The sequence below is a fragment of the Cebus imitator genome, unplaced genomic scaffold, assembly GCF_001604975.1.
Source record: "Cebus imitator isolate Cc_AM_T3 unplaced genomic scaffold, Cebus_imitator-1.0 Scaffold128, whole genome shotgun sequence".
Classification (NCBI taxonomy): domain Eukaryota; kingdom Metazoa; phylum Chordata; class Mammalia; order Primates; family Cebidae; genus Cebus; species Cebus imitator.
The window spans coordinates 3,157,815-3,165,394 of record NW_016107443.1 but is presented as its reverse complement, the minus strand read 5'-3'; the positions used below and the strand labels follow the sequence as shown (position 1 = coordinate 3,165,394).

General features: G+C 41.5%; 1 long non-coding RNA gene across 1 annotated transcript in view; it reads right to left on the bottom strand.

Annotated features, from left to right (window-relative positions):
• The window catches only part of LOC119473009, a 30,571-nt gene extending 23,958 nt beyond the window's left edge, over positions 1 to 6,613 (bottom strand). Inside the window, exon 1 of the long non-coding RNA XR_005202177.1 lies at positions 6,275 to 6,613. This is a non-coding gene — a long non-coding RNA (uncharacterized LOC119473009). The remainder of the gene's footprint in view (positions 1 to 6,274) is intronic.
• Positions 6,614 to 7,580: the final 967 nt, after the last annotated feature.

Genomic DNA, 7,580 nt, shown 5'->3' with positions numbered 1-7,580 from the left:
TATATGAGATGGAGTCTGGCTCTGTCACCCAGGCAGGAGTGCAGTGGTGTGATCTCAGCTCACTGCAACCTCCACCTCCCGAGTTCAAGTGATTCTCCTGCCTCAGCCTTCTGAGTAGCTGGGACTACAGGTATGCACCACCAAGCCTGGCTACGTTTTTTATGTTTAGTAGAAATGGGGTTTTGCCATAGTGGCCAGGCTGTTCTCGAACTCCTGAACTCAAGCAATCCACTGGCCTCGGCCTCCCAAAGTGCTGGGATTACAGGCATGAGCCACCACACCCGGCCTAAGCCCTACCCAACTTTAAATGTTGTAAGCAAATAAATAATTTTTGCTGTGTTAAGCCATTAAGTTTTGGGGGAGATTTTTACTCAGCAATAGATGCCGAAGTGAGATGTGTCAGTAGGCTTTCACTACGTTATGCTGTGATAACAACCAACCAAAGTCTGAGTGTCTTACAACAAACTTTTATTTCTCGCCCATGTATATGTTGGCTGCAGAACAACATCAGCTCTGCTCCATGTCTTTTTTATTCCAGAACCCAGCTGAAGGAACAACTCCCGTCTAATGGCAAAAGAAAAAGAGCAATTGTAGAGCTGCAACATATTTTAAAGAATATGCTCAGACATGGTATATGTCACATTTCCCTAGCCAAAGGAAGTCACATGGACAAACCAGTCATCAACAGGACAGGGAGATATACTCATTCCATGGGGAGGGCCTGCAAGTCAGATGGCAATGGGCAGGAATATCAAATTATCTTATAGAGATGGCAGTTAATAATTGGGAATGACAATACCATCTGCAACTGAAGGAAAATCAAGCATTCATTTTGGAGATGTCAGGTTTGACGTACAAGTAGAAGCAGTTGGTAAGAGGTTGGATATATGAATCCAGAGTTCAGGAAAGAGGCCTGAAGGCAGATATCATTTGACAATAATGAGGATAGATAGTGTGTAAAATCATGGGACTAATTGAGAGCACCTGGGTGGGAGATTAGTTAAAGAAATGAAGTCTGAGGACCGGGCTCTGAGGGCACTTGATATGGTTTGGTTCTGTGCTCCCATTCACATCTAATCTCGAATTGTAATCCCCACGTGTCAAGGGAGGGACCTTTTGGAAGGTGATTAGATCATGGGGGCGGCTTCCCGCATGCTGTTCTCATGATAGTGAGGGAGTCCTCACAAGATCTGATAGTTTAAAAGTGGCAGTTTCCCCTGCTCTCCCTCTCTGTCTCTCACTCTGCCACCTTGTGAAGAAGGTGCCTGATTCTCCTTCACCTTCCACCATGATTGTAAGTTTCCTGAGGCTTCCATAGCCATGTGGACCGGTGAGTCAATTAAACCTCTTTTGTTTATAAATTACCCAGTCTCAGGTAGTATCTTTATAGCAGTGTGAAAATGGAACAGCACTCCAACATTTAAAGGTTTGGAACAAGAGTAAGAACCAGCAACAAAAGAGGAAACCACCAGTGAGGTAGAAAGAAAACCAGGAGACTGTAGTGTTACACAAACCAAGCAAAAAGATGTTTCAAGAAGGGAGGAGTCAACGCCTGAGTCGAAAGTGCTGAGATGACAAGATGAGCCTATTAAACAGTGGATTTGGCAACATCAAAGTTATTGATGACCTCCACAAAATGGTTTCAGTGGAGCAGAGGAGAACAAAGCTAGACCAAGAGAAACTGTCAAATGAGGAAGTGAAGACGCCAACTATAGACAGTAGTCTTTCAAGGAATTTTGTTGCAAACGTAAATGGAGAAATGGGGAAGTACCTGGAATGGGATGAACAGTCAAAAGAAAACCTTTAAAATAAGAAATAAAGTAGCAGATGTATATGCTGTTTCAATAAGCACATCGCAATAAGGGATCATTGATAATATAATAAGTAGCTCAGAGTGATTAAGGATTTGCCCATGATCACACAACTGGTATAGAGCCAGGATGAGAATTTAGATCTGATCCCCACTCTGGTGTTCATTCTGCTGTTCAGTCTTTCCTAATAACATTGATCCTACCACTCACAGCATGTGAGAATCACTGTGCACAAGGCCAGAACTAACGTAAACATCACTAGGCGCCCAATGAGCACTACCCATTAGGTAACCACAAATTGCAGAAAAGAGGTTCATCAATGAGCATCCCAAAGACAGAGCAAAGAGTCTCCTGTGACACCCCTATCCTAAGCAGGATGTCTGCATGTGCACTTCTATAAGGTGGTCCATCTTGTCCTGCTTACATCAACCTTCAGGAAGGTCACCTCAGTGAACTTGGGACATGCCATTCTTTTTCAAAGTGAATTTGCAAAATATTACCAGTACTTCTTCCAGAAACAAGAAAGAAGAAAAACATCCTACTGCATTATTTCAATAGTTCTAACAAGATGAAATCTTGGCTTCTACCAAGGAATAACAAAAGAGAGAGGAAGAAAGAGATTTTGGCTGCAGTCCCTGTAATAACCTCTTCTGTGAAATGAGTAATAGCCAGCACATATTCTGTTTCCCCAGACCTTTCTGTCACTTCTCTAAGGGTTGTAGAGGTTAGTAGCATTATGCCATCAAGAGGCGGCATCTGATTCTCAGCTGTTACTGGCTTTTATCCTTGTTCGCCTCCAACATTTCCATCTGTAGCCAATCACCCAAAACTCTTCATGGCTTTCTCATTCTAACCTCAAGCCTCCTTGAATTCTTCCAGCCTATGCTTAGCCACTTCCATCATACTCTCAGGAGTACAGAAAAATCTGGATCTTCTCTGATTCCACTGGAAAGCAATAAGAGACTTGAGAGGTGGTCTCTTGCCCTTCCTACTTAGGCTCTTCTAGGTGTGCCCCCACTTCCACTCTAGATGACACGTTGTGGGGAGAACTTAGGCTCTTTCATCCCTTCTGTGTCTCATGCCTGAAAATAAAGCACAAGATTCTCTCTACCTTCAGATCCCCAAACCTATCTGAGGGGTTTATCATGCTCATACTCTGTGGCATGCTGGAGCCAGCTCATACGGGCTTTCTAGGGCCAATTGTGTGCATCTCTTTCCAACTTCACAATCAATGACATCACACTGGTAACTTGAAACTGGCCATAGAGGGAGTGTTTACACCAAAAATTGATGAACTACAAATTAAGGGATTTTTTTCCCCTTGGGGAACCATTTTTTAAACATTTACCAGCACACCACTGCCTGTGCCAACATCGTAACTTGACAAGGACAGGGACGAGTGGTACAGAGGTCACTGAGCCACTTCTTAAGGATACACCGATGTCTAACCTACTCTCTCTCTCCTTTCTACCTTCCTCTCACTTGCCAGCCTCTGGAAATGTCAAAGTATAACCCAGTAGAAGTCTCATCAGAAATATTTCCCAAATATACTTTTTAAGGCACCTAGCTTTCACCTCTACACATTCTAATGTAATTGGTCAGGAGCAACCTTGGAATTGGGGATTTGGTATAGGTGTAGCCTTGCCACTGGGGATTTTAAAAGCTCCCAAGTGATTCTAATGTGGAACAAAGTTTGGAAACAAGTGTTTAAGACACTGGCTCTCCACACTAGTTGCACAATGCATCCTCTGGGTAGTATATATATATATGTGAATGTCCAACAAAAATCAATGAAAACTAAGTCTTTGCAGGTGAACTCCAGACACTGTTGGGCTTTACAACATCCCCGGATGATTTTGATGCAAGGAGAAGATTGAGAACTACTGGTTTATAGCAGAAACTTTGGCTCTGCTAATGTTAAAAACTATGCTGGTAAAGCTCAAAACCTTAAAAATTTACTTGGAAACTCAAAAGCTGTGGAAAGTAATTTCTTTCTATTTTCTTGCTATAACTACCTTACCTTAGGGGCAATCTGTATAGAAAGGTTTCACTGCTGCCTGAATGGTGCAAGAGAGAAGTAAATGAATTCCTGTGGATGGATCATGCAGGGGTTACCATCTAAATATTACTCCACTACAAGAATTTAAAGCAAAGCTTTCAAAACTACATTCACTAGTTTTCTTCAAGAGAAAGGGGAAAATGGGGCAATCCCCAGGCTTCTGTCTTTTGTTTGCTTTTTAAAATTTAGTTGGCTTTTCATTCTGATTTTATTTTTCAGACACTCAGATCATTTTAAGGATCTTGTGGCATTGAGTCTCTACTTTGTAGCCAATTGGTTTCACATTTCAGAAGGTTGTTCCTCTAAAATGCACAATTAAATCCTGTCCTGTGTTTTTCACTAAAAACTCCATTAGATACTCTATAACTCTCATGATTTTTGTAATCTTACATCCCAATAAACCCTCAAATCACCTTTCCCTACTAGACATTTCCCCTTTCCAATGTGATTTATTCAAGACTTCATCCAACAGATCCACACACTCAGTGATGGAGGTGGTAATAGCGGTATTGATAAAAACACGAAATTAGCCAGCAGCTCTATTATTTCACTGTGATATTAACATATATCCCATAAGTACCTCAGCATGCTCACATGGCATAACAAGCTAACATGAAAATTGAGAAGCACACCTTTCAAGTCAGACTGACATGGATTTTAATCTCATGCGTATGACCAAATAGACATAGGCTTTAGCAAATTAGTCAACCTCTCTGGGCCTCAGTTTTATCACCCATGAGCCAGAAATAATACTTCTCTTAGAGGGGTGTTGTGAGGACCACAGTTAATATATTTAGAGTGATCCATTTAATATGTTAAGGCCATTGCTTATGATTTTGAGGTCTAGGCTTAGCCACCTGACTGCACCATGTAGTGTATTCATGTGCTTTTCTCACAAGCAGAGAGAAACATTAAGCTTTCATTTTCCCTTTTTCTTTTAATATATTAGCAACCACTAACCTTTACCTAGCATTCAGTGTACCACATATATGCCACAGGTTATAATAAAGAAAGGGTAGAGAGGCAGAAAGAAGAAAGGAGTGGGAAGTGTAGTGTACCAATTATCAACTCTTGCTTTCACACTCCCCATCATGAATAATGATTAATATGCAAAGGGGAATTTGTTCCATCAGAAAATGATTCAGATGCCACCTTATTCTTATATTCAGAATTCACCACTTTCTAGCGCTCTTCTAATTCTCTTGATGACATAGACGGAGAGCTTTTCTTGGATGCAAGAGTTTGTTTCTTCTCCTCTGTGTTCCTCTAGCTGCACTTTGCTTTTACCTCTGCCAAGCACTTGTCATGTTTTAGTCTAAAATTTCCCTTTACAGATTTCTTTCTCAATGTTTCTCAACCTGGGATGTACTTTGTAATGACCTGGGGAGCTTTAAAAAATATTAAAGTCTGGGTTCTACCACCAGAGATTCTGATTTTATTGAACTGGAAGTGTGACTTGGGCATGGGAATTTTTAAGAGAGACTCCTTGGCCAACACCCTTCCCAAACTGTGAGCACCAAGAATGCAGTGACTGTGTCATACTCACTTTCATGTCCCTGGTGCATAGTATAGTGGCTGCCACAATGGTTGCTTGATAAATGTAGGAAGATGTTTAAGATCTTGTCATTTCTAATTCTCTCCCAACCAAGGAAGGAAGTGATCAGTATATCCCTAACATTTGGATCCTGCAATCTTGACTTCAACAATCCCAAGGGCTCCTATAATTAGATTCTCATGGATAATGATGACACTATTGGTAGTCCCCCCAGTCCTTCCTTTGTACATTAAACAGATACAGAATAATTTCATGTTACTCAGAAGCCTGAGGGAGATCTATCATCAATCTTGCTCACAAAGGAAAAGTGGGAATTCCCTCCCACAGAATGTTTAATGGAAGCAAAAAGAATACTGTAGCAAGATTTCCTTCTAAGTGAATAGCCCCATCCAAGTAGAGGCATGTTAGCCCTTGATAGATATGGCAACATGAGACCCTGTTCCATAATCTCCACTGCCACTCCTTATGCCTAATATTTGTTTCATTTGGGATGCATTTACTGAATGGATATTTTGTGTAAGATTCTGAGTTTAGTGTTTTGAGAAATTCAAGGAAGTTTTGGCATAATTAAAATATATCAAAATTGCATAGTACTTTAAAGCTTACAAAGCAATGTCAAACACACCACCTTCCAAACTATATACTCCAAAGGAGTCTTGTTCAACTCATTCATTTGCCAATAAATTTACAAAGGTATCCAATCTTTCTCCCGTCTCCTTGCCATGGTTACAGCAAATGCTAACGCTTTGGTTTTCACATCTAAAGCCAGCACCACAAGAAAATGAGTTATTACTTGCCCAGGAATAATTTAAGAAGTTCTAGAAAGATCTTACAGCCAAAAACACCTACCTTCCTCGCCCACATCTGAAATTTCAACATTTGAGTCTTCTCTTCCTGATATCCTGCTGGGAGGAGTAATAGAAAATTCTCACGACTTAATGGATTTGTCAGCTGCTTCCTTATCCCAAGTAGCAGGGGAGAAGGGGAGCAAGATCAGCGACTGTTCAGAAGAGGATGAAGAAAGAAATGCTGGAGAGCCTGGAAAACAAATTCCTCCACCTCCATATTCCACTTAAGGCCAGTGCTCCATTTCTGTTTTGGGTAGTGATCATGCACTCTAAATGTCCAAAAACAGGCTTAAAAACAGGCTTAACTACATTTCTTTCTGAATACGTTCCTTAAATCTGCTTTCACTTGCTTGACATATTTTGTTTGTGTAGTTAAACCTTCTGAATATGAATTGCATATAAATGTCTCCAGATCACCTGGGCGGGGCGGGGGGGGGGTGGTGAGAAGTATTTCTCAGCAAGGGCCCTATTGGTATTTCGGATGGGACAACTCTCCTTCATACTTGAAGCTTTCTCTCCCTCCTCCATCTCAGCAAATGGAAGTAGTGCACCCCGCCCCACACCCCAGTCATTCTGACAATCAAAAAACGCTCCCACACACTTCCAACTGCTCACTGGGAGAGTGGTACTGATGTGGGTTGAGAATCGCTCATTTTACACCCTGAGCAAGCAAGACACGAAAGGCTCACAGCCATTTTGGAGAGGCATTTTGCCTGCATAACTTTGCAGATGGAGTTGTCATCTTATCCTATCACCTTCATTAACAAAGTAAATATTAGAAATTACCCAATCATGTAAAGTCTTTCTACCAGAAACAATGTAAAATAAACCAGAAAAGATTTCCCCTCCCATCTTGTGAGAACTTACACATCACATATATTCCTCTTCAGCTTTCCCTGAATTGAGTTGCTCCCAATAAAATTGCAAATACTTGTTTATTTTGAAAGCTTTGAAGAGGATTACTGAAGTAGTGATGTCTCAGAGGTTACTCAATCAATACAAGTTGCACTTGACCTCAGACCGGAAAGTTAGGTCTACAAGAGAAACATTTCAGTGTCCCCCAGGGGGCGCCATAACCCCTTCGCAAGTCTGTCAGCCCTTCGTTCTGTGTGTGGTTAGGCTAGTCTGCAGCCCTGTTCCATTATCTGAGGGTTGCTGGCAAAGAATAAATCTCAAATGTTATCACCTGGGGACCAACTAGGTCACCTCTGGTGGCCCCATGGCACTTTGGCTGCACTGAGGTTTCCTAATCCACCCTTTCCCCCAAACAGTTTGATTATCCACGGCCAAAGGTGATCCCAAGGTGA